General features: G+C 33.5%; 1 protein-coding gene across 8 annotated transcripts in view; it reads right to left on the reverse strand.

The window, feature by feature from the left end:
* The window catches only part of RALYL (RALY RNA binding protein like), a 729,873-nt gene that overhangs the window by 356,824 nt on the left and 347,453 nt on the right, over positions 1-25,596 (reverse strand). The window lies entirely within an intron of this gene.

Here is a 25,596-nt window from a genome sequence, read left to right on the forward strand (position 1 = left end):
AGGGAGTGGTGGCACCTGTGTCAACTTGAAGGGCAAATGTATTGCCTTAAGGCATTCAATTTTGGCCACATAAAACAAATGCATCTGCCATCCCAATTCAGCTAGTGATTTGTCTACAAAATCAAAGTTGGTACAATTTTTTCTAAATTACAGCCATGTGTTATCATGCAGCCTGAAATTAAATATAAATATTTATCTGTAAAACTCAATTTTTTTGTAGTAATCAAAACACATGTTTTACTTACAACTTCTTTATAATATCTCTTAATGCTTAAGATCAGTGCTTTTTTGTTTATATTTCTAGGGTAAAGAAGAAACTAACATACAAATTTCACAGTATATATAAATGAATGCTGTTTATGTTCACAGTCTAAAACACAGTTTTAGTGTTTTGTTTTTAAACCGGCAAGTAAATGATTGAAGAAAAAAATCAATAATTATTCCTTATATTGTGTTCAAATATGTGACACTCTCCTTTTTACTATCAGTCATTGGATATACCATTGTAAAATATTCTTTTTACTTTATAATTAGGAAGAATATGATAAAATAATAACATGTCACTTCCAATATTGTCATTCCTTTTTTTTTCGTTTTTGTTTTTGGTACAAAGTCTTGCTATGTTGCCCAGGCTGTTCTCTAACTCCTGGGTTCAAGTGATCCTCCCGCCTTAGCTCCCCAATTAGCCGAGATTACAGGTGCACACCACTGTGCGTGGCTAATATTCTCTTTTCAAAAATTATAGGGTAATCAAAGCTGGAACTGCCTTCAATCACTTTCTATCTCTGCAGCAGTCATCAGATTTAGGTTGTTGAAATTATTCATCTTAATTTTCAAATAGAGACTTCTGGATATGCCAATGAGATTAAATCCCCTCCCATTAGTTTGACACGTTTAATAAAAAAGCAGAGGATGTCCATGTTTGAATCTATCTTGGCACAGAGTTCCCATTGATGCCTCTGTGCATTAAGAAAGGACCTTTGCTGCGTCAGCAAGATAAGCCCCAAAAGAATGATCCTTTATTGACTAAAGTGTCTACCTCAATCTTGTGAGGAAGAACACTTTCCATGCTGCACTAGACAATTATTGACCAGCAGTAATGCATAAAAATGTAAAGTAAGTTGTTTCATTAAAAATTTTATTCTCAAACTAAAGCAAAACAATTATACCACTTCTGTAATTCTATAAAAGAAAGCAAGTCGTTCAATTTATCTTAGGTCATGTTTAAACATTTTAAAATAATCTTCACTATTTCATATAATATATATCTCAATTACAAGTGTTTATGTTTATGTTTGACTAGAAACAAGTAATAGGCACACATGTTAAGGTCTGGCTTATAAACAAGTGGCAGCCACATGTGGGGGTTTTAATGGAAGATTCAGTAGCACTGAAATAAATAGGAAAGACATTTTTAATTTATATTGCAGAATAAAAATGTGATACTATAATTATAAACCATAATCATTTTTTTCTAATTCAAAAATCTGAGGTTGAAGGTCTCTGCATCATCAAGGGGAAGAAATGAAAGTAAAACCTTAGATTATTCTAACACTGAGTGAAAACAGCCAGAACTTCATGGATTCCAGGAACTTTTACCTTATATGTCATGTAAACAACTATTTTTAAATTATAGATAAAAATATATGTTTTCTAATAAGTTTTAGTCTGATATCATAGGAATGGAGATATTCTTGTATATAACCAAATATTTAACTTTGTTGATGGTTAGAAATATACCAAATAAAACATTACTTAATTCTACTTTCAGCCATGGCAGACTTACTAAAATCACCTTGAACCTATTGCCATAAATAACTACCTACATCGATTTTATATATATAGGAAAGAAACATGTTCTGAAATTGAACAGTAGGCATCACAATACTGAGAACACAGAGAGACAATAAACATGTGAAGTATGTCCTATGATACCATCCAAACTTTCTTCCAGGAGAATTTTTACAAATCATAGTGAAAAAAAGGTGTGAAGAGGAGAGGGAGGGATAATTAGTGACAATAGACTTTCTGGGTCAAGAAGACAGAAAGTGTTTGGGAAAATTGAGACACCTGGAATATCTTGGGCCAAGTACTGGTGAAAAGAGAGCACAGTGGAAAAAGAGATCCCAAAATCCACATAGGAGTCTCCCTGAGAGTGTTACTGAATATTAAGCCATTCATATACATGGAAAAACTTCAGAAGCCCAGCCAAGGAACAACTGTGGGACATATACAGGTGAGTTCAACAATTCTCAGATTTCACAAAGGACTGGAGATACATCAGTTCTAATATGTCTTCTTTGAACAACCAAGGAATTAAGTAAAGGCATTATAAGAGTCACATTTTAATAGTAGGGTAAAAGTAGATCATTTTGAAAAAGTTTAAAAATACTCCTCAAAAAGAAACAAGCTAATCTACAAGTGACTTTAATTGCTTGTCAGATGAAAGCCTAACACTCTTTAAAGACACCTAACACAACAATGACATTAACATATATGTATAAGGTCCAGTATTCAATTAAAGCTTAACAGATATTTGGAAGAATCTAAAATTTGTAGTGAGTAGAAAGGTTAGTAGAAAAAGATACTTAGAAAGAAATGACAGAGCAGGTGGAGATACTACAAGCAAGCTCAAAGTTAAAAGAAAAACATGATAATAATGAAGAGAGAAATGAAAAGTATATAAAAGAACAAATTGAACTTCTGTGAATGAAAAAGACAGTTGTCAGAAGTGAAGAATTCTGTGAATGGGATTAATAGCTCATTTGACACTATTCAAAAAAGATGAGTAAAAATACAGCCATAGCAAATATCCAAAGTGAAGAACAGAGAAACATAAATGCTGGGAACTAAAAAGAACTTCAGTAACCAACCTAGAAAAATATCAAGATGTTAAACATATATGAATTGGAGTTGAAAAAGGGATAAAAGTGAATACTTGAAAAATATTCCATATTCTATAAAACCAATAAACTCATTGATTCAAGAGCTGTAAAAACCTTAACTGGGTAAACTAAAGACAATCATACCAAAGTATTTTCTGATGAAATTCTTGAAAACTAGTGAAAGAAAGAAAGTTTTGAAAGCCATAGGAGAAAATACATATTTTATACATAGGAGCCAAGATTACCACAGTTTTCTCCTCAAATATGAAGTCAGAAATCAGTGAAATTCCGTTTTGAAAGACCTGATAGGAAAAAAAAACTTATAATACTAAAGTTCTATTCAGAAGCACTGTTCTTAAAAGATGAGGACAAAGTAGCTGAGAGAATTTGCTGCTAGATCTGTAAGTTGTTTTTCAGATGAAAAGAAAAGAACCCTATAAGAAAATTTGCATTTATGTAAGGAACATAAAACACCAGAAATGATAATAAAGTATAATGTGATAATAGAAAAAATAAAATGTTATGGAAGAACACTGTTGTTAAATTTTTACATTGTATATGAATTTAACTAATAGGATTTGAAGATACACTGGAATAATATAAAGTTGCAAATTTTAAACTGTAACCAAACACTAAAACATTGAAGCAAAAATATAGCTAAAAATCTAATAGTAGAGATAAAATAATATTCTAAGAAATAATTAGTTGAGAAAATTGGGAAAAAGGAAAAAGAAGAGAGTAGATAAATGAAGGCAGATAAGATAGTAAATTTAAATGTAACCATATTAATAATTACATTATTAAAGTGCAGATATCTTAGGACTGAATCATTTCCTTATATGTCATCGCAAAATTTTTTACTTCTGCTTCTTTTGCTCTTTCACTTATTCTAAAGTGCCTCAAAATCAGAATTCTCTTCAAAAATCTATATATAAATCAATCAGAACAGAGGATTCAATTTGTTATTGTAAACAGAAGACGAGAGTAATGAGAATTGAAATGAGTAAAAATGACAGAATAGATAATTTACCTAATTTTGCCAATAGCAGTGTATAAGACAGGATTCTACAGTGAAACAGAACCAATAGGTTGTGTACTTGTGCATATGTGTATGTGTAATTTTAAGGAATTGGTTGACACAATTGCGAGAGTTAGCTTATCTGAAATTTGTAGGGCAGGCCATCAGGTGGGAAATCCAGGCAAAGTTGATGTTGTAGCCTTGAGACCACAATTTGTAGGCAGGCTGGAAAACTGAAAATTCTGGCAGGATTCATATGTTACAGTCTTAAGGCAAAATTTCTTCTTTCTCCAGGAAACTTCAGTGTTTGCTCTTTATGCCTTCAATTTAATGAATGATGCCCACCCCCATTATTGAAGGTGATATCCTCTACTTATCAGTCAACTGATTGCAGATGTTAATCACATCTCCAAATATGTTCATGGCAACATCTAGAATAGTGTTGGACAAAAACAAAAACAAAACTGGGCACCATTGCCTAGTCACACTAATGCTTTCTCTCTTAATAGTGAACCCTATTTGACTCTCAAAGGAGCTCCAGTTTAGAGGATATATTATATATTTAAGTCTAAATAGGAGGTTCTGCTGACATTTTTACTGTAAATTCTCATTTATGACAATGGGTAAATCTTGACACATTAGAATCTTCTAGAAGGTTTGTTAAAAATAGAGCTCTGTCCAGGTGTGGTGTCTCACACCTATAATCCCAGCATTTTGGGAGGCTGAGGTGAGTGGATCACAAGTTCAGGAGATTGAGACCATCCTGGCTAACACAGTAAAACCCTATCTGTACTACAAATACAAAAAATTAGCCAGGCATGATGTCATGCACCTGTAATCCCAGCTACTCAGGAGCGAAAATTGCTTGAACCTGGGAGGCGGAGGTTGCAGTGAGCTGAGATCACACCACTGCACTCCAGCCTGGGTGACAGAGAGAGACTATCTCAAAAAAATAAATAAAATAATAAAATAAAAAATAGAGCTGTTTGAAACCAAAGTCAGAGAAAGACATGACAAGAAAAGAAATCTACAGGCTGATCTCTTTTATGAAAATTGATGTAAATAGTCTCAAGAAAATACTATCAAATTGAATTCAGCAGTATATTAAAAGAATTATACAACAATACCAAGTTAGATTTATTTCTGGAATGTAAGGATGGTTCATTATGCAAAATTTGATCAATGTGATACTTTATGTTCTCAGAATGAATTAAAAAAATAAGATCATCTCGATTGATGCAGAAAAAGCATATGACAAAATTCAGCAGCGTTTCATGATAAAAAAATGAATACAAGAAAACAATATCAACATAATAAAGGCCATGCACGTAAAACTCATAGTGAACATCATACTCGACAGTGAAAGATGAAAAGATATTTTAAAAGAACAGGAACAAGGCAGAAATGGATGCTTTTGCTACTTCTATTCAACATAGAACTAGAAGTTCTAGACAGAGCAATTAGGCAATACACAAAGCAAAAGAACAGAGAAAGAGGCATCCACATTGGAAAGAAATAAGTAAAATTATTTCTTTTCTCAGATAATATGATCTTATACATAGAAAATACTGAAAATGCCACAAATAACTGTTAGAGTTAATAAATCAACTCAACATAGTATCCGGTAGCAGGATACAAATTTAACCTACAAAATTCAGTTGCAGACAATAAAAAATCTAGAAAGGAAATTGAGGAAGCAATTCCATTTACAAAAGTATCAAAAGATATGAAATATGTAGAATTTAAATTAACCAAGGAGGTTAAAGACTTATCCAATGAAAATTACAGAATAACTTAAAGACATAAAGAAATGGAAACACACCCCATGTTCATTCATTAGGAGACGTAATGTAATATCGTTAAGATATCCATATTAACCAAATCAATCCACAGATGCAATGCAATCCCTGTCAAAAATCCCAATGACATGGTTTTGCAGAAATAGAATCCATACTAAAATTCACGTGGAATCTCAAGGGACCCTGAATATTCAAAACTATCTTGAAAAAGAACAACAAAACTGGAGGACTCATATTTTCTGATGTTAAAAGTTACTACAAGGCTATAGTAATCAAAACTGTGTGTTACTGGCATTAAGACAGACATATCAACTAACGTAGTAGAATAGAGAACCCAAAAATAAACCCTTGCATATATGGTCAAATGATATTTGACAAGGCTGCCAAGACCACTCAATGGCAAAAGAATAGTCTTTCTGGGAAAACTGATACTTAAATGCAAAAGAATGCAGCTGGACCCTTACCTAACATCATATATAAAAATTAACTAAAAATGGATTAAAGACCTAAATGTAAGACCTCAAACTATAAAACTCTTAGAAGAAAACAAACAAAAGTTTAAGAACAACATTTGGCAATGATTTCTTGGATATGACACCAAAGGCAATGGCAGCAAAAGAGGTAATAGACAAATTGGGCATTACTAAATTAAAAACATTTTGTGTAACAAAAGGTAATATTGGGTTTTGGTGTTCAAAATGGCTGACTAGACACAGCTAGTGGGTGATGCTCATGGAAGAGAATTAAAATAGTGAGTAAATGCTAAGGTTTCAAGTGGATAATTTAAGAAAGCATACTTGAATTCATTAGAGAAGTTATAGTATTTATGGAAAGCAGAGGAGAGTAAAGCCAGGCAGCCTATGAAGCTGGCACCACAGTGAGGCTGGGACAGGCTCCTTAATGTGAGAAAGGGGTAAGTGAGTGAGAGCTCCCATGGTTCCACACTTTCACCATGAACCTTTACAATCCTAGTCGTAAGGGAGTTTCTTTGACCCCTTTGGGCCTGCATATGATCTCAGGCAGCTGCTTGAAGACTGTGTAGAGGCATTGCTCAAAACCAGGTGGAATCCCACAGGCTTTAATCCCAGAGTATCCTGGTGTCAGCTGTTGCCACCTGACAAGGAGGCAGTGGGGAGGACAGGCACTTTCACACATCCCAAAGACATATTGCAGACATGTTAGGAAGAAATAGACAGACTACACACTGCATGACTCTCTGCCTCCATTACCTACTAAACAGGGCCCACCCACCTCAGTCTTAGGCTTTTGGAGCAGCTGCCCTGTCCTTACATGAGCACTATAGCTGCAGTCCCTTATAGTCTGAGATCCCAGGCTGTAAGGACACCAATAAGACCTTTAGCTCCCCAAAAAGTCAGTGCCACTATCAGTATTGCTTCTGTCGTTCCTTGTCAAGGAGTGAGCAGAAAGTCAGGGCACATTCATGCACACTCTCAACAACAAAATCCACTGCTGCTTCTGTGGGAGGGAAATGCCAATCTCTATTGGTCCTATGGAGTGGGGTGTGCCTTCCCCATTGAAAAGCCCACAGCACAACCACGCTACTAAAACCTATCCATTTCAGCTGCAGCCTGGAGCTCTTCTGACAGCCCTTCCTCCACAGGCTTGTAATCTCCCCTCAGGCTCCTACCACCTGAGCATTCTGCCTGCTCCCACCTTACATTCCTTCTGGTGATCCTAGGAAATAGTGTTCCCTGCCCTAACACAGCCAGTAATAAATTCTGGGCCCCTGAGAGCAAGTCTGCTGATGTGGTCTTGGTCCAGCCCCTTCAGGACATGTCTATGCCATTCAGTAGATCATCTAGAGGCCTGGGAATTTGGGGAATTTCCTAATCCAGTCCAACTCTACTGGCATCTGACCACTGCCCACAGGGGCGGAGGTTGGGCTGACCCAACTAGCCAGTACCACTACGACTGACATGACTTGTAGGGAAGCTCAATGTGTGAACTGTATGAAAGCTCAATGAAATGTAAGAGAAGGTTGAAAACCAACACAAAGAAACCACAAAAGCAATCCAAGAAATGAAAAAAGGGACAGATATTTTAAAACAAACAGAACTAGTAGAAAGAAAATATTCAGTTAAAAAATTTCAAAATACAGTTGAAGCTTTAACAATCTACTAGACAAATCAAAAGAATTTTAGAGCTTGAAGGTCAACCTTTCAAATTAACCCAGTCAGACAAAAATATAGAAAAAGTAATTTTTAGAAAGCACTTTGATAAATATGGCAGTGTGTAAAGCAACAAAACCTACTTATAGGCATTGCTGAGAGAGAGAGAGGAAAAAAAAAGTAATAAATCTGGAAAACATATTTGAGACAGTAATGCAGGAAAATTTTCCCGATCTTGTTAGAGATGTAGACATTCAGATCTAGGAAACTGAGAGAACACCTGAAAGATACTATACAATACAAAAATTACAAAGTTATATAGTTAGTCAGACTATCAAAGGTCAATAAAAAAGAACAAATCTTAAAAATCAGCTAGAGAGTAGTGTCACATCACCTATAAAAGGAATCCCATCAGACTAACAGCAAACTTCTCAGCAGAACTATTACAAGGCAGAAAAGATTACAGGCCTATTTTTGATCTTCATAAAGAAAATAATGCCAGCCGAGAATTTCATTTGCTGACAAATTAAGCTTCATAAATAAAGGAAAAATTTTCTTTCTCAGACAAGCAAACACTAAGGGAATTTATCACTATTAGATCAACACTACAAGAAATACTCAAAGGAGTTCTAAATATGGAAATGGATGGATGATACCATCATAAAAGAACATGCAAACACAAATATCACAGATCCCCCAAAAATTACACAAGACAACTAGCTAACAACACTATAACAGAAAAAATTCTCATGTCAATATTAACCTTGAATATAAATGGCCATAATGCACTATTTAAAAGATAGGGTGTCAAAAAAAGACTTAAAAAAAAAAAAAACAACAAGACCTAAACATCTGCTGCATACAAGAGACCCATCTAATTGCTAAAGACACATACAGACCCAACTTTGGGCTTAAACTGGACTACAGACTAAATGGACCTAATGGACATTTAAAGAATATTATAACAAACAATGGCAGGATATACATTCTTCTCATATATGCATGGAACATTCTCCATAATTTACCATATGACTGGCCATAAAACAAGTCTCAGAAACATCAAATTCATATCAAATGTTGTCTCAGACTATAATGGAATAAAATTAGAAATCAAATCCAAGAGGAGCTCTCAAAACTATAAAAATGAATGAAAACTAAACAACTTGCTCCTGAATGACTTTTTGGGTAAATAAAGAAATTAAGGCAGATATCAGAAAATTTTTCAAAACAAAATATACAAACAATAAAACAAAACCTCTGGAATAAAACAAAAGCATTGCTAAGAGAAAAGTTTATTGCATGAACTGCCTACATAAAGAAGAGAAACATCTCAAATTAACAACCTCACACCTTAAGAAACTGGAAATATGAGAACATATCAAACACAAAGCTATCAGAAGAAAATAAATAGCAAAGATCAGAGGAGAACTAAATGAGATTGAGTCCAAAAAATTATACAAAGGAAAAGTGAAAGGAAATGTTGATCCTTTCAAAGGATAAACAAAGTTGATAGACCACCAGCGAGTTTAACCAAGAAAAAAGAAGATTCAAATGAGTACAATTAGAAATTATAAAGGTGGCATTAACAACTCATATTACAGAAATACAAAAGATCATCAGAGACTACTATGAACACCCCTATTTGCACAAATTTGAAAACCTAGAGAAAATGGATAAATTTCTCAAAACATACAACTAGCCAAGGTTGAACCAGCAAGAAATAGAAATCCTAAATAGACCACTAATGAGTAATAAAATTGAATTGATAATAAAAAAAAAATCTTCCAAAAAAAGAAATCCCAGGACTAGATGGATTCATAACTGAATGTTACCAAACATACAAAGAAGAGTTATTTCAAAATATCAAGGGGAAAGTATTCCTCCCTAGCTCATTCTAAGAAACCAATATCACCGTGATACCAAATTCAGACAACAAAAAAGAGAACTACAGGCCAATATCCCCGATAAACCTAGATAGAAAATTCCTCAACAAAATACTAGCAAACAGAACTCAACAGCACGTAAAAAAGGATAATTTATCATGTTCAAGTGGGTTTTATTCCATGCATGCAAGAATAGTTCAACATATGCAAATCAATAAATGTGATTCATGACATAAACAGAATTAAAAAATATGATCATCTCAACTGGATGCAGAAGCAAGATCCAATAAATTCCAACATCCCTTCATGATAAAAACCCACAACAAACCAGGCATCAAAGGAACTACCTCAAAATAATAAGAGACATCTATGGCAAACCCACAGACAGCATCATATTGAATGGAGAAGAGTTGAAAGCATTTCCCCTAAAAACTTGCACAAGACAAACATGTCCACTCTCATCACTACTATTAAACATAGTATTGGAAGTTCTAATCAGAGCAATCAGGCAAGAGAAATAAATAAAAGGCATTGAAACTGGAAAAGAGGAAGTCAAATTTTCTCTGGTCCTGATGACATGATTGTACCTAGACAACCCTAAGATTCCTCCAAAAGACTCCTAAAGTCAATAAAAGATGTCAGTAGAGTTTCAGGATACAAAATCAATGTGCAAAATCAGTAACATTTCTACACACCAACAAAGTTCAAGCTGAAAGTGAAATCAAGAACTCTACCCCATTTACAACAGCCAGAAAAAAATACTTTAGAATACATTTAACTAACTAGGTGAAAGATTAATAAAGGAGAACTACAAACACTGATGAAAGAAATCATAGATGAGACAAACAAATAAAAAAAAATTCCCATTCTCATGGAGTGAAAGTATCAATATTGTTAAAATCATTATGCTGCCCAGGTCAACCTACAGATTCAGCACAATTCCTATCCGATTGCTAATGTCATTTTTGACAGAGTTAGAAAGAAAACCAATCTTAAAATTCACATGGAAGCAAAAAAGAGGCAGAATAGCCAAAGCAATCTTCAGCAAAAAGAAGAAATCTGGAGGCATCACATTACCTGAATTCAATTAATACTACAAGGCTATAGTAGGTATAACAGCATGGTACCAGCACAATAGTATGCATGTAGATCAGGGGAACAGAATATAGAACTCAGAAATAAAGTCACATACCTACAACTGACTGATTTTTGACAAAAGGATCAAAAATAAAAAATGGCAAAAGGACATCTTATTTGATAAATGGTGTTGAGAAAATTGGCTAGCCACATGCAATAAATGAAACTGGACCTTTGTCTCTTATCATATATAAAAATCAACTCAAGATTGATTAAGACTTAAATATATTACCTAAAACTGTAAAAATCCTCAAAGAAAATCCAGAAAAAAATCTCTTCTGGACACTGACCTAGGCAAATAATTTATAATGAAGGCCCTGAAAGTAAATGCAACAAAGACAAAAATAAACAAATGACACTTAAACTGAAAACCTTCTGCACAGAAAAAGAAATAATCACCAGTGTAAACAACCTACAAAATGAGAGAAAATATTTGCAAATTCTGCCTCCAAGAAAGAGCTAATAATGTCCAGAATCTATAAAAAATTCAACACATCAGCAAGAAAAAAATAACCACATTAAAAACTGGGAAAAGGACATGAACAGCATTTCTCAAAAGAAAACACACAAACAGCCAACAAACACAGGAAAACAATGCTCAACATTACTAATCAGAGAGATGCAAATTAAAACCATTCTGAGATAAGACCTTGCAAGTCAGAATGTCTACCATTAAAAAGTTAACAAACAATAGATGTTGGCATGGATGTGGAAAAAAGGGAATGCTTATGCCTTGTTGATGGGAATGTCAGTTAGTTAAACCTCTATGGAAAACAGTATGAAGATATCTCAAAGAACTAAAAACATAATTATCATCCAATCTAGCAATCCCACTACTTGATATCTACTTAAGGGAAAATAAATCATTATAGAAAACAAAAACAAAACAAAACAAAAAACAACCTTCACTTGGATATTTATCACAGCACTATTCATAATAGCAAAGTCATGGAACCAACCTAAGTGCTCATCAATGGTTGATTAGATTAAAATGTGTCATGTATACATACCATGGAATACTATGTAGCTGTAAAAAATAAATGAAATAGTTTCCTTTGTGACAAGATAGATGGAGCTGGAGACCTAAGTAAAATATCTCAGAACAAAAAATCAAATACTGCATGTTCTCACTTAAAAGTGGGAGTTAAACAATGGCTACACATGGACACAAAGATAAAAATAGTAGGCACTGGGGACTCCAAAAAGAGAGGGTGCTAGAGGGTGAGGTTTGAAAAATTACCTACTGGGTACAACACTATTTGTGTTTTGGGTACACTGGAAGCCCAATCCCCACAATTATGCAATAGAGCCATGTAATGAACATGCACATGTATCCCCTGAATCTAAAATTTAAACAAAATAAAATTTAAAAAATTAATATGAACAGAATTTTTTTAAACCCACAAAATAGGAGAAAACATTTGCACATATTATATCTGATAGGCTGTTACTGCTGAGAATATACAGAGAACTCCTAAAACTCAACAACCAAATAAACAACCCTATTCAAAAATGGGCAAAAGACTTGAATAGAAATTTCTTTAAAGAAGATACAAAAATAGCCATTAAGCACATGAAAAGATGCTCAATATCACTAATCATCAGATAAATGTAAATTAAAACCACAATGAGATATCCTCTTAAACCTGTTAAAATTTCTATTACGAGAAAAACAAAAGAAAACTGTTGGTGGGATGTGGAAAAAAGGAAACTCTTGAACACTGTTGGTGGAAATATAAATTGATACAGCCAGTATGAAAAACAGTAATGAGGTTCCTCAAAAAATTAAAAATTGAACTAGTATATGATCCAGTCATCCAACTTTCGAATATATATCCAAAGGAAATGGTGTTAGAATGTCAAATAGATAGCTGCACTTCATTGTAGCATTATCCACAAGAACCAAAATATGGAAGCAACCCATGTGTTCATCAATGGATGAATGGGTCAACAAAATGTGGTCTATACATACCATGAAATATTATTCAGCCTCAAAAAGGAAAGGAATTCTGGCATGTGCTACAACATGGATAAACCTTGAGGACACTATGCTGAGTGAAACATGATTCTACTTGTGTGAGGTATTCAGAATAGTCAAAATCATATGACAAAGTTGAATGGTGGTTGCTTTAAGTTGGGGGAGAAAGGAAATGGAAGTTATTGTTTAATGTATAAGCAGTTTTAGTTTCACAGGATAAAAAGATTTCTCTAGTTGGAAGGTGAGTATGGTTGCAAAACCTATGAATGTACTATTATTAATACCATTAAATTGCATAATTAAAATGTAAAATGATAAATTTTATATTAGGTATATTTTGTCACAATAAGAATATTGAAAAAGAGATGCAGCCATTTGTATCTTTCTCCTCAGTAAACGTGAGGCAAGTCTTGGGTCCTTACAGAGTCAACACATTATTTGATACATGACAAATTTTGTGAATGACTAATTCTAAATGGAATGAAGTTTGAGCTGCTATACCTACAGCAAACATAAAAACTTATGTGCAAATAATAACATACTTTACCACCACAAGATTTTTGAGAGATATTTATGGCCTAAGTTTCTCAATCCTAATATAATCAGTAGCCCAGAATAACCTTGAAAGGACTTTGAAACTAACTACCAAATAGGCTTCCCAGTTCTATGTAAATTATGAGGAGAAAATGATAGCAAGTTATAATGTAGTCAATTCTTAGGCTGATAACTTGAATTACTCTAAGAAGTGATTCTGTCCATATTCAATATAAATGAGGAATGGGAGGAAATTTTTCTAGGAGATGGGATAGGGTGGTGGAGATATTTTGAAATAAACTGTAAATAAGAAAATTATATTCAAATGTATTAACATAGTAACTTTGAAAAATCTAATATCATAGACTCAAGAGTATGTTGGTTGTATAAAACAGGATAACTCTTGAATTTTAAAAAGTTGAGAAAATTGGGGCCAAGTAAGTTTCAATAATTTAAATAACATACCCACAAGTAATTACTGGTTTTAGAAAAACTAGATGTGCGTCGTTTGGCTCTTATTTCAGTTTCTTAAAAATAGTGTATTACCCAGTAAATTTTTGATTATGTACTTTCAAGATTAGATGTCTGATTCTATTCCTTCATTAACTTAGATAATTGCACCATAAAGGTCTGCAACCATCTGAAAAACATTGTGGGCATGGGTTCTTCTTTCATTGCATAATTTCTGAACGGACATCCAGAGTCAATTTGTAGTAAACGATTAAAATGTTTAAAGAAACAAAAGTGTCTACTGCTATATAATAAAGTATAATGTGAATTAAACAGAAAATAAGTGACTCTAGTATGTGCAGAGAAGAAAAAGAAATCCTTGGCTTTTTCATAGCTTGCTGAAATCTTTAGTCATTCTATATTTAATTTTTTTTTTTTTTTACTTTAGGAACATATCTGCTCTTTTGACTGTTTATTTTGTCATAGTCTTTACCCCTGCCCCACCAACTTTTTCCATTGTGTGAATTTATTTGTATATTTGTCATTTTTTGTTCCAGAATAGAAGAATATTATTAGACTGTAGTTTAAAAATTCTTTTGTTGCAGACTTTCTCTTAAAAAGGGAAAGAGTAAAGGGCACAGCATGAGAAAGCACAAAATGTTCTATGCAATTCAAGATCATCATTTTTTCTCCTAATGACATCCAAATGACCTACAGTCTAATGGCCCCTGTGAAAAAATACACACCATAATACTTCCATTATCAATGGATACTAGTAGCCAAATGACTGAACTTTTGCCTGATCTAATTCAAATGAATTGGTTTTGTGTTCAATGTACTAAGGTACAAAGCAATTAATTCATTTCATCTTTATTTACTGGAGGGAGAGATGAGGTAAAAGAAGGAAATGAACAATTTTGTGCTATTTATTTCATATACATTATTTTACTTAATCCCCTAAGGTAGGCCGTATTAACACATTTTACAAATGAGAACGTTGAGGATGTTCAGAAAAGTTATGTAAATTATTCAGGATTCACAATGTAAGTAAATAGCAAAGTTAAAATTCGCACCTAAATTAATGTAACCCTAAATCCTTCTTTAGTTGGAACTTCATCACAATCAACAGGCATTCAGACATTAATTCTATAAATATTTATTGACATTTATTACTACTAGTTCTTTTCCTAGGAGTGGTTGAAGATCCTTAAAACTAAAAATCTGTTTAATGTTTTCAAAAAATCCTAGGATAGACTATTATTAAACAAATCATTTTTCCAACCCTCAGTAATCCCTTATAATCCATAAAACCCTCAAATTTTATAAAACCTTTTTCATACACAGCATAATCTTATTCAATCATAGGAATTCTCTTCAGAAACTAGCTTTAATTTAGTAAGACTAAATGATACCAAATTAAATATTTCCTGTTTTGATGCTAGATGCTGCATAAGTTAAATATTATAGAAATTGATTATCTTGATTTGCCAAGATATTTAGTAAACATATCTTATGTCAGCTATGAAAAAATATAGCTTGGTAAATTTATAAGTGGTTGAACTTGTACAATCAAATAGTATTAGCTAATTAATCTATTTTGTCATTATCTACATATATAATTTTTATAGTCCTGGAGAGAGATTCTTTGGGATATAATTTAATACTGTCCCATTCATTGGTCACCAGAAGGTAGATAACACAAGTCTCAGGGAAGCTGCTAATATATTAGAAAATAGAATAAGACATTTAAAATAATTTTTGTAAATGAAAACTATGAAAGCATATTAACAAAATGAATATCAGCTTTGATAAATATAAAGCCTTGATTTACATTCAGATAAGTAAATTACATAAATTCAGCATGAATGAACACTTGCCTAAATAGTGTTTCATATGAATAAGATTTTAATATGTTTTGTAGATTAAACAATTATTACAATACAAAATAAAAGTTTGGCTAAGTAACGTACCTAAACTTGGATCACACTAATATAAATGTGATAAAATATAGTTTGAGAGATTCAGGACCTAGGAAAGGTTTTATTTCTGGTTTTCAGACAATAATTTAAAAAGTCTTTATGTCTGTAAAATCTCTGCTCTTTACAAAAGTAACCAAAAATCAGGGAGAAGCCAAACAAGGATTAGCAGGAATATAGTAAAAGATCTAGAAACTATGAATAGGAAAAGCACTGTAGTGATTGTGGCAGAGAGAAAAACATAAAAGTCTTTAGGAGTAAAATGTTGATAATTTAAAAATATCTGAATGGCTATTATATGGATTGAGCCTTAAGCTTCTCTAAAGATGCAGATTATAAGCTTGAGAAAAGAAAGTTAACAATATGAAAATGCAGGGTAAAGTTTAGTCCAGGAAATATTTCCCAATAATAACAGCCATTCTTGAAAGTGTCCAAGAGAAGCCAGATTATGTGTGATGGATATTATATAGGGGTGTTTTTACAGAGTATGAGATTAGGCTAAGAATACATAAGAACTTTTTACTTTTTAAGATTTCTATGTCATAGAGTACATAAGAGCACCTACTATTTATAGGAGGAAACTTAAGAGATGATAAAGAAAGGCAGAGCTAATTTGTATTTTGTAAGACTTTTGAAATTAAGTATAATGATGTTGAGGTTAGAATTGATGGAAGAAACGTGGTCATAAGAATTAAATATAGGGGAGGTAAAACTATTATAAGATAATGCTCAGTCACTTGAAAGTAGTTTATAGGAAGAAATTGTCATTTTTTTTGTGTGTGTGTGTATATGTCTTCAATTCCCCAAGGGAAATTCTCAAGTATATTTTTATATAAAACGTATATAAAATGCAAAATTCTAGAAAATCTTGATATCTTTTTATATTGTTAAAATAATGTTACTTAAATGTAAAAATTAAAAACAAACCAAATAAGCATTACATTTTTCAAAATCTATACTAAAGCATAAATCCCCAATACATGCAGAATCATGTAATCAAAATAAGCAACAGAATCATAATATCACAAAATTATAAAGTAAGTAACAGGGAGACATCTTTTTAAAACATTGTCTTTAAGCACCATTTAAGGAAAAGAAGTTTTATTTCTAGTGGCACAATTTCCTGCACATAAAAACAACAAAGAAAAGATCTAGGTTCACTGTGCCATATCGAACCCTGGGAATTGAAAATTTAAAAAGTTACCAATTTGATCAGTCAGCTTTGCTTACACTAAAGGCTCTAAATCTACCCCAAACTATTGGTTCTTCTAAGATAAAGCACAGTTTTCCCTTAGGTTTCCTTGGAAACTGAAGGTACATTTCTGCATAAAATTGTTCCAAGAAAGCTGGATCAAATACAGAAAGAGTAAATTTGTCCATGTGGTAAATATTTCAAGATAAAAAAATTAAGAAACAAATAATTATATTAGTCACACATAACTATTTTCCATTTCTAATATTAATTTCCATGAGATAGACCTGTATTTTATTTTAAGAGACTAGAGGTTAGCAATGGTATTGGCTTGCTGGGTGCAATTGCTGCAATAATCATGGTAGCCAAGGAGTAAAGATTAAAGATATACATCTGGAGCAGACTAGAGTCAGGATTTAGGTCATGAACTCACTCTAACACAGTCCTACCAAAAAATTTCCTATCCTACTGGCTTCTGTGGCCTTGGAGACACCAACTGAGCAGCTGAGGCACCAAAGAAACTCAAAAGTAAGGATGCAGATGGATTCTGAGTGCCCTGGATTGTTCACAGTTCAACTCTGTAGATTTGGATGAGAAAACATCTAAACATATACTTTGGATACATCTGAATTATTTTAAACTTTTTATGGGTTGCAAATTTCATTTTCCAATGGTAGCCTGTATTCTATGTGATTGTCAGTCTTCTAGATGTAAATTTAACTCGACTATGCAAGAGCCTGTATTTACTTTATATAAAGGTTCTCAAGAAAGAGAGTGTGAGTACCAATATAATAGTCTGTCTCCCCTGGTTCTTCTTTCCTAGAAGATGCTGGTGCTGTTTAGTTTTCTTGTTTTTCCTCTATATAATTTCTTAATGCTCTTAATGGCATTGTTTTCTTGTTTGTTTCTGTGTTTCCTTATAAGCTTAAGTTTCATGAGAATCAAGCCAAGGTGCTATGGAATCTTATATAGAAATGACCTGTATTTGTTCCTGTGGTTCTGTAATACACCAGTTGGAAAGCCACAATCCTCCACTGAAGGAATTAGGAAGTTGCACTATTCCTGGTTTCTTTGCTACCAAAGCCGCTACTGTCATATTCTCTGAGCCAGAAAAGATCTAGGTCTGCTATGCAGTCCATCTGTTAGAAAGAGAACATCAGGTATTCCTAGGACTGGTCATGTAACATTGACTCCCATTCCTTTCCAGAATCCACATTTCTCAGCAAGCCAAGCTTTGTCCAGGTATTCATACCCTCATCCAAAGGACTCTATGCCATAAAACCACAGGCTCCTATATTAAATATGGTGATTGAGTCTTGTGCCCAAGGACTCTATGCATGGTATTCCCAGTCTCTAATCACTTGGTAGGGTCAGCTTAATGCCTCTTTAACTTTAATGTGCACAGGAGTTGCCTGGAGACCTTATTAAAATGCAGAATCTGATTCAGTAGGTGTTTAGCTGGGTCCCAATGCCTGTCAAGTGAGACAGGTATTTCTGGTCTGCAGATCCCATTTTGTATAGCAAGAAGGTAATTAGTGTAGCTAGTAGTGATTTGTGAAGACAAAAGTAGCAAGTAGGTATATTAGTGAATAGTGATCACTGCTAAAGCTGGATGCCCATGTGTTCCATTTGTGGAAATCTTTTCCCATAAATTTTATACCACCATCTTTCACCTACTTGATTGAACTCCTAATTATAACTGTAAGGAAAAAATGAATTATATTAATATAATGTTTTTGTAGAAATATTACATTGGTAAATTCAGGAGAATATGTATTGGTCAAAACAATATATGAAGATGTTAATGAGTTAATATTTGGTCACTGGTATGACCAAAGTTTATCACAGGGAAGCATAAAACTGCAGGTTTTACACTTGCTGGCAAACTATAGTTCACTCTCCTTATGAAAATGAACTATAATGAGTAAGATCACATGCAATTAGTAAATATCAGTCAGGCCTGAGGTTACATATAGCTGGCACACAATGGGGTTCACATAAGGAATTTTAAAGCAAGTATTGTGGTCAGGATTTGAATCCAAGAGACTACTGAGTTTGCATTTTTAATCACTAACATAAGCATTTGGAAGTTAAATTGTGACTGTAGCTTCTGAAGGTTCACATGGCTTGTTCAGCTGTGAAATGACAGTAGGAAAAAAATCTTACATACTGAAATCAGAGAACAACTGTTCCATGGAAATCTAAAAGGCCAGGTTGAAAAGAGTTCTTAGATACAGGCATTGGTAATACTTCAAAGTACCTGGAAGTCAACTGTGGCTCAAAATTTTTAATTGGGAATTCCAGAAATAAATAATTCATAAGTTTTAAATTGTGTACCATTCTTAGTAGTGTGATGAGACCTCACAGGGTCCCACTCCATTCCAGAACCCAAATCGTTCTTCTTTCTGGTGTATCCAGGCTTCTTCACTACATGCCCATTAGTCTCTTCGTGGCCTTCTCAGATCTGATAAGATTGACTGTCTCAGTATTGCAGTGACTATATTCAAGTAACCCTTATTTTGCTGAATGGCCCCAAAATGCAAGAGTAGTGATGCTGGCATGTCGTTATAATTGTTCTATTTTATTATAATTGTTGCTAATCTCTTACTGTGCCTAATTTATAAATTAAAGATTATTATTGTTATGTATGTATAGGAAAAAACATAGTATACATAGGACTCAGGACTATCTATGATTTCAGGCATCCACTAGGAATCTTAGAATATATCAGCCACAGATAAGATGGGCATTATTGGATCTCTTTTAAATCTTACTCATCCTACATAATTGTAACTTTGTGCCCTTTAACCTAAATCTTGCTATTCCTCCCCTATAATCCTATCCCACTCCTGGTAACTACCATTGCTACTCTCTGTTCCTATATATTTTACTATTTTTAGGTTCCATATACATGTGAGATCATGCAGTATTTTTCTTTCTGTATCTGTTTTATTTCAGTTATAAAATTGCCATTTATCAAAGTAAACGTAATAAGCAGCATATGCAATCCTAACTAACACCATTGTCGGGTCCCTAGGTTAAGAATAATTAGATTTTCAGAGATTAGTATTAATTATTGTTAACTGGCATAATGCCCGACATATTGTATTCAATAAACTTTATTGAATGAAAAAAGGAAGAAGTTTCTAAAAAATACACTAAAACTTCTAGGATTTCAGAGGTTCTCTACACTCAACACAAAAGATGATTCCTTTCCTGCACAGTCACAAAATCTAGCAGCAAGGAGAAAACATCTATTTAATAATTAGAGAGAACTAGAAATAAAGAATAGGTAACTCTCTATGAAAAGACTTAGCCAAGGGCACTTAATTGAAAAGCTCTCTGACTTGAAACCTCCCCTTAGAATGTCTTCCCCAAACAGATAAGCAGGGTGATGGACAGCCTCTCTGCGGTGATCAAAGCATCTGTGTCTACCTTATCCTCTCTTCTTTACTTGAAATTTGGCTTCCAGACTCACTTGCCACTGGTACAATTATTTATCCTAATCTGTATTATTTTAAATCAAAATATTTTTGAATGTAGAATAAGATGTGAGCCTCTCAGCAGAAGAGAATAATCTGGCAAAGAGAACCACTAAGTTTTGGTGGTGGGGTACTATTGCTAGAAATAGTAATCACAATTAAGACACTGAAATAGCAATGAATAGTAATGGATTCCTTAATAAAAACATAATTATATCCCAGACTATGGTGTTTCTATTGCTATTGTATTGTCCCTTCACAAGCTTTTTGGTATCTGTAAGGATACGCATGGCGCTAGACAGTTTCTACCTTTTGTTGGTGATATTATTGTCAGTATATTTAGCTGTTTACCTCCACTTCACCTTCTTTTATAATTACCTTTTTGAGAAGTTGCCTCCTTTCCTATTGTTTGCAACCTAGTGAACGTTTTATTTTAGGTGTATTACCCTTCCCTAGCCAAGAGATAGATTGATTACCTGAGACAGATATTTAGACCCTCTCTCCTTATAATCCAAATAATGGCATAAGAATGAAATTTGAAAAGGCATTCCTGTGAGTCTAGCTAGCAGTTAGGCTTTTTAGACCCTGCAGCTACTTTGGATTTATCATTTTCCATGTCTGGGTCTCCAGTCTTTTCATGGAAATTGTAAACTCTCACATAGTCTTCCAATACATTCTTTTTTGCTTAGGCTTGGCAGAGTTAGCATCCATTTGAGGCAATTAAAAGGAAACCTAAAATATTGCCTACAATTGATTGTAGGAGTTCAGAGCTTTCTCTTACTATGCCTTTACATCACCCTTGGAGCTCATAACCCAACCCAGCATCTCCTAGCAGACTCCTTTCTCCCCTGTTTCTTGCCCTTTCATTGATGACTTGTATTAGCCCCTACTCTGACCTGATTTTATCTATACGAAATACTCGACCATAGCTTTGGCATATCCTGAGATGTCTATTTTTTTTTTTCCTACCTGAAACCCCTAAGTCCTAAAATAAGTTATCACTTTCATTAACATATTTTTTGTTTTCATAAGCCAGATCTTTGCTTATTCTTTAATTAGTAATTATATACTATTTTCCATTCTATTACATCATTCCTTATGTTCTAACTATTAATCAAAATAATCCAACCTAACAAACTAAATTCACAATCATTTACATGAAAAATGAATCACCATGAAATGCAAATTTAATTTCACAAGAAATAAGTATTTTCCAAGCTGCTGAATAGGTTACATAAAAAGCTATGTTAATAACTTCAAAATTTAAAAATATATAAACAAAGGACAAAGGATCTGTTTTCTGCTTTTTGTGATTATCCTAAGATACATTTGTCTTTGAATAAGAGAATAAATATAGTTCTTACTTGCTTTTAAGACAATTCCACTCTGACTTCCCTAAGTATAATTATTTTAATGTTTTCACATTTACTGTACCCTTTTATGATTTCAAAATAATTATATTAAATACTTATAAACCCACTATTGAAAACACTTCATTAAACTTCTAACATGAACAGAAAAATATTATTTTATTAATCTTTTTTCCCCAAATAAATAGAAAATATCACTCAGTAATTTTTAAAACGTGTTATAGGAAGAACCCCACAAATAAACAGGAAGTGCTATTTTGGGTCTCTGTTAAAGAATATAGAATCATTTTTCAGAAAAAAAAAGATAATCACATGAAAATGTGAGGAGTGCTTACTGAGATTTTACTATGTTATTTATAGTATTGTTGATTACTATTGTGTTCCTTCACACACTCCGTGCAATGTGGAGGGCAAAGGCTAGTGACCTTCTTCAGAAGAAAGAGAATGATGTGTTTCAGGTGCTCTGAACTCAAAGCATGGTGCCAAGGACAAAATCAGAAAGTGCTAAAAGCAATTACAGAGGACAATCCTCACTGAAATTTACAGCACATGCTGAAAAGCCACATCCATATTGCCTAATTATCTCTGTAGGAGAACTTTTCCTCTCCAGCGACCAGAAATTTTAAATTCAAATTTTAGTATATATAGGTCAACATAAACCCAGAAAAAAACTCTCATAATTGCAAAACTGGGAAATAAATTAAACACACAGAAGTGATTTAAACTAACAGAAATAGCACAGAAGTGAGTTCAGCTAACAGAAATAGAAACTAGCATTCCATAACAATTTTTAAAAAAACATTCTTTAATCTAAATACACAAAAATGCTCTAATCTCTTATAAAAAAGTGTATAAATGAAACAACTAGGCTGATTCACAGTGACTTCTCATCTTTTAAATGTCAGTTCCACAGATGATTTACATATGCTACAAAACACAAAGAAACATGTAAAATATAGTAAATGAATACCTAATTTGGAAAATTGTGAGACCTAGTTTATTTTTAAGATTGTGCAACTAATACCAGACAAGCTTATTTTTTCAAAACAGTGTTTTCACTAATGAATAGAGGCCATATGAAGGAAAAGCAAAATTCTTACTTAGTAAGAACTAAGTATAGCTTCTTTGTACTTAAAATTTAAACAACTATAAAACTCATTTATAAATTAAACAGATGGAAACAGATGTAAACCATAATATTAATAAATTCAAATCAGCAACATCAAATTAATGGGATGAATCACTAAACTAAGTAACAGCTTACCAGATGAATATACTTATTTGTGTGGTTCAGGTTCGTTCGAATTCTACATTGTCTTACATCCCGGAGTAATGCTCCCATTGACTGCACTGTATGGCTTTCCTAGTAAAATTATTGTAAAATCTTCCTTTGGGCAGTGTGACTTGAAATCTTTTCACTCAAATTTTTTACTGCTCTATTAATCAGCATTTGTTTTTTTCTCATTAGGCCAGGAAATTATAGCAGCAATTTTCTATAGTAAATAGATCTTCCAAATCCTCTGAAGAGTAAATATAGTAAATAATGCCAACTCTATTTTAAATACACACTTTGTGTGATAAACACAATTAAAAGGTGGCCATGTTTAAAGCATGATTCAGATTATGCATGTATCATTTTATTAACATTGTAATAAACACGTTTAAACGTTCATAGAGAATGCACAAGCTCTAGGAATATTTTTGTTGATTTCTGATTGTGATATAAAGTGATCAGTAATATAAAATAAGTCACAATAGTCATTTAATTCTTCAGCCTGTGTCACTATTTCCTTCTGCTTTGAGACTCTTATCATTTCCTTTCCACCCAGTAACTGCTGATTGCTCTGGGTCCATCTCAGGCCTGTCCAGTCATGGGGAAAATTACTTTGATGAACATATGCACAGTAAGGCATTGCTTACATACTGAGTAACTTCTCCCGGGATTAGTTATAAAACCTCCCTCCTTCGGGAAAACAATGCTTAAACAAGATGGATTAATTTCTATGATCTTGTATCAGAGTGGGGATATATACCTACAAAGAAGCCTTTTCTTGGCACCAGGACAAGAAAACTATTTGGGCTATGTGGGGTGAAAATATAGTTCTACAATAACTTTCTGCTTTTTACATGCAGAAGAAAACTGTGACAAGTTAGGTTACCTATTGTAAAAATGTTACCAATTAGCTTTTTAGATCTTAGAGTATATCCCCTAAATGCTTGAAAAGTGTATTATTTAGTTTTCTCTAAATTGTGCTACACATCATGTAATCCCCAAATATCAGTGGCTTTAATGTTTATTTCCTATTCAAATTATATGCCCCTGGTGATGGTTCTGCTGCTGTGTCTCTGTTTCAGGCTTTGGTTGGTGTGGTTGGTGTTCAGATCTGTGCTAGATCTCTTAAAGACTCAGGCTGAAGGACCAGCCCTATGAAAAACATGCTGTTGTGATAACTAAGAGTAGAAACAGAGTGGTAAAATCAAATGTGAGCACATTTAAAGCACCTCCCTGAGGTGGTGTATATCACGCCCACTTGTGTTCTATTCGCCAAAGCAAGTTTTGTGGCCAATACCGACATCAGGAAAAAGAAATAACTCTATCTCCAAAAAGTCATGAGAAGGATGTCAAAAATCAAGACCAAACGTTATAACTTACTAGAGTAAATAATATTTTAGGAATGTGATAAAACAATAAGATTTTTTTATTTTTTGTTTTCCGCTGTGAGATTTTTTTTTTTTTTTTTGTCTTTACAAGTCCCTTATTGTCAAAAGGAGCTTAGTCTTTGGGGTCAAATAGCCTTAATAAGACACTGACTCTGACACTTACTAGCTGTTTGGTTTTGAGTAAAACCTCTGTGCCTTAGTTTTCTGATATGAAAAAAAAATAATACTTATCTCACAGCTTCATTCTAGATATTAAGTGAGATGCTTAATTGAGTCAAATCAAGAATGAACTGCCATTTACAATTGCTACAAAGAGAATAAAATACCTAGGAATACAACTAACAAAGAATGTAAAGGACCTCTTCAAGGAGAACTACAAACCACTGATCAACGACATAAGAGAGGACACAAACAGATGGAGGAACATTCCACGCTTACGGTTAGGAAGAATCAATATCGTAAAAATGGCCATACTGCCCAAAGTAATTTACAGATTCAATGCTAACCCCATCAAGCTACCAATGACCTTCTTCACAGAACTGGAAAAAGCCATCTTAAACTTCATATGGAACCAAAAGAAGCCCACATAGCCAAGTCAATTCTAGCAAAAAGAACAAAGCTGGAGGAATCACACTATCTGACTTCAAACTATACTACAAGGCTACAGCAAACAAAGCAGCATGGTACTGGTACCAAAACGGAGATATAGACTGATGGAACAGAACAGAGGCCTCGAAGGCAACACCACACATCTACAACCATATGATCTTTGACAAGCCTATGAAAACAAGCAATGAGGAAAGGATTCCCTGTTTAATAAATGGTGTTGGGAAAACTGACTCTAGCCATGTGCAGCAAGCAGAAACTGGACCCCTTCTTGACATCTTACACTAAAATTATCTCCAGCTGGATTACAGATTTAAGCATAAGACCTAACATCATAAAAACCCTAGAAGAAAACCTAGGCAAAACCATTCAGGACATAGGCATAGGCAAGGACTTCATGATTAAAACACCAAAAACATTGGCAACAAAAGCCAAAATAGACAAATGGGGACTAATTAAACTCCAGAGCTTCTGCACAGCAAAAGAAACAATCATT

This window comes from Sapajus apella, unplaced genomic scaffold (genome assembly GCF_009761245.1).
Source record: "Sapajus apella isolate SASKATOON/1434 unplaced genomic scaffold, GSC_monkey_1.0 scaffold3, whole genome shotgun sequence".
NCBI classification, from domain to species: domain Eukaryota; kingdom Metazoa; phylum Chordata; class Mammalia; order Primates; family Cebidae; genus Sapajus; species Sapajus apella.